The sequence below is a fragment of the Nanorana parkeri genome, unplaced genomic scaffold (genome assembly GCF_000935625.1).
Source record: "Nanorana parkeri isolate BGI_ZX_2015 unplaced genomic scaffold, ASM93562v1 scaffold475, whole genome shotgun sequence".
Classification (NCBI taxonomy): domain Eukaryota; kingdom Metazoa; phylum Chordata; class Amphibia; order Anura; family Dicroglossidae; genus Nanorana; species Nanorana parkeri.
The window spans coordinates 632,675-635,174 of NW_017306743.1; the positions used below are offsets into that span (position 1 = coordinate 632,675).

The 2,500-nt window shown below is 40.4% G+C and overlaps 1 protein-coding gene across 1 annotated transcript in view; it reads right to left on the bottom strand.

The window, feature by feature from the left end:
- Window positions 1-2,500, bottom strand: part of IRAK1 (interleukin 1 receptor associated kinase 1) — an 84,558-nt gene that overhangs the window by 48,539 nt on the left and 33,519 nt on the right. The window lies entirely within an intron of this gene.

Below are 2,500 nucleotides of genomic sequence, written 5' to 3' on the forward strand. Positions count from 1 at the left end.
ACACACTGATATGACACACACAGAAACATTACACACACATAACCACAATCACTCACAGAAATGCTGAAAACACACAAAAATAATCACATAAAACAAATATACCGACAATGCATACAAAGAAACCATCACAGACACATATACCGACATTATAAAACACACACAGACATTGACACTGGTACTATACGTAGTGACATTTTATTTTGAAGTATGAGATTTGGCAAGCGGCCCCCATGGGAGAAGAAAATGTGTCCAGTGGCCCTTGAGTGAATTGAGTTGGAGACCCCTGAACTAAGCCCCTTATAGGAATGTACATTCATTTTACAGTGAAAGGTTTTGTTTAGTGACTTTTAAAAGGATTTGTATAAAAGCAGCTACTCTCAGAAGACTTGCATTCACGTTATGCTGCAGCTAACAGGCTGTGAGTTTCCAAAGTTAAGCTTTTGTTCGGCATGGCACGCATAATATAGGAGGTGAGGTATCAGACCATGCTGCCATCTTGCAGCAGCTCGGGCATTCAAGTTAAAAAGCAGAAAGCACGTAGTGTGCATGAAGCTTGTGGGAAATCTAGAACTCTTACAATAACACTTCCAAAAAAAACAAATGTTTGTACTGCTCAAGAGTCCAAAAGGCACGGGACGAAGGAGATGAAATATATGGTGCAAATATTGAGCATGACAGTTTGTTGTACGCTGCTAAATCACAGTCCTAATTCGTGGTGACAGGTCTTCTTTTGAGTGGGGAATGGGGATTAGGGTCAGAATGCTGAAGCCAAACAAAGCCTGCCCTTTACCCCTAAATCGTCTACTTTCGTCAAGTGTCTAGTGCACTGTGTGGTCAGTCTGCCAGCCTTTAACATGAATTGCCTTTGACCTCCCTGCAACCTCTAAAAGCTGAATTACTAAATGCAACTGTTATGAATCCTCAGCGGGAAAATCAAAGTTTAAGTGTGTAGCTAAAAATATATCTTAAAAAAAACAAAAACATATATATATATATATATCTATCGATGGATATCTATATATATGTGTAAGGAGTCCACTTCACATGAGGATTGCTATATGACAGGACCTGAGGTGTGCCATGGCCCGGGTGGTCAGTAATGCCAATAAGGGGGCATACTCTGATGGTGTGAAGAGTGACCTGAGATAAACTCCTGACTGTACCGGCCCAAGGGACGGGTGGGAGGGTTGCTCTGAAAACCTCCCGTCCCGCACAGACTGATCAGCGGTGCTTTTAAGAGGTAAGGAGGCGCAGACTCCACCCACAAATTCAGGCTAACACATTAGCCTTCCAACATATACATAAATATACATTATATTTTGTGATCAAAGCTACTACAATGATGGCAGCGATCTTCTAGGTCCTGTATGGTGCTGTGCAACTTCCGCATTGTTTGGAAAACACAGGTGGTCACTCGCTCAGCACAGCGGCCATTCAGTATTTTAACCCCTTCATGACTGAGGCCTTTTTTTCATTTTTTTTTTACCCATGTTATATTCCACATTTTAGGCCTGAAAATTACTTAAAACCCCCCAACATTATATATTTTCTGAATGTCAAGACCCTATAGAATAAAATGGTGGTAGTTGCAAATTTTTATGTAAATTAATACAACGGCGCTCTCTGTATGGACAAGGGCCGGATCATGAGGTCACCACCCCTCGTCCACTCACAGAGCGCTTGATAATAAACAAGGTGTTCTCTGAATGGCCACCGTGCCGAGCAAGTGGCCCCTTGTGTTTTCACATAAGAGAAGAAGCTGGTTATTACGGGACCAAGAAGATTACAGCCAGCACTATAGTATTTTTGGCTATGATGGTGCTTTACAGGATACCCCAGTGGCTGATCAGGTATAACATATGCATACTTACAAGATGGACCAATGCAAGTATGCAGTATACTGCATACCTGGAGTTCAGCTTTAAGTTTTCAATCAAGTGGTAATGGGTTGGGGCCACTGTCAGGTTTTTATTGTTTTCTGTGTCCCAGCTTGGGAGAGCGACTCTCATTTGAAGGAAATCTAAAATTTGGAGAAATCTTCCAATCGAGGCGCCTATTCAAGTGACCGCTGTCTAAGAAGGGAATTGCATTAGGCTAAAATGTGGAAAGTCCATTCATTAAATATTTAATTCCATCGAATGTTAAAAAGCAAATGAAATTTCAAAAGGACGTGTGTGAAATCTCCGATTGGTTTAATCAAATGTTCTGATTACATTTTTCATATGAACACAATGGTACGAAATTCTGTCAGTGTATGGCCAGCTTTACCTGGGAGAGATTTTCTTTACCTTTGTGTTGTGTCTGCAGGACATGAAGTGAAGGGAAATCACCAAATGCAATGCAGATGGCAAAACAAAAAAGAACCATTAATAAAATAAAAATAAAAACTGGTTTTACCATTTCCCTACTGCCCAAAATGGGAAAAAAATAGGCTTTACATATACATAAAAGTTAAAATGGCTATTTGAGGTGTTACAGTAATCTAAAAATAAATTGCAGT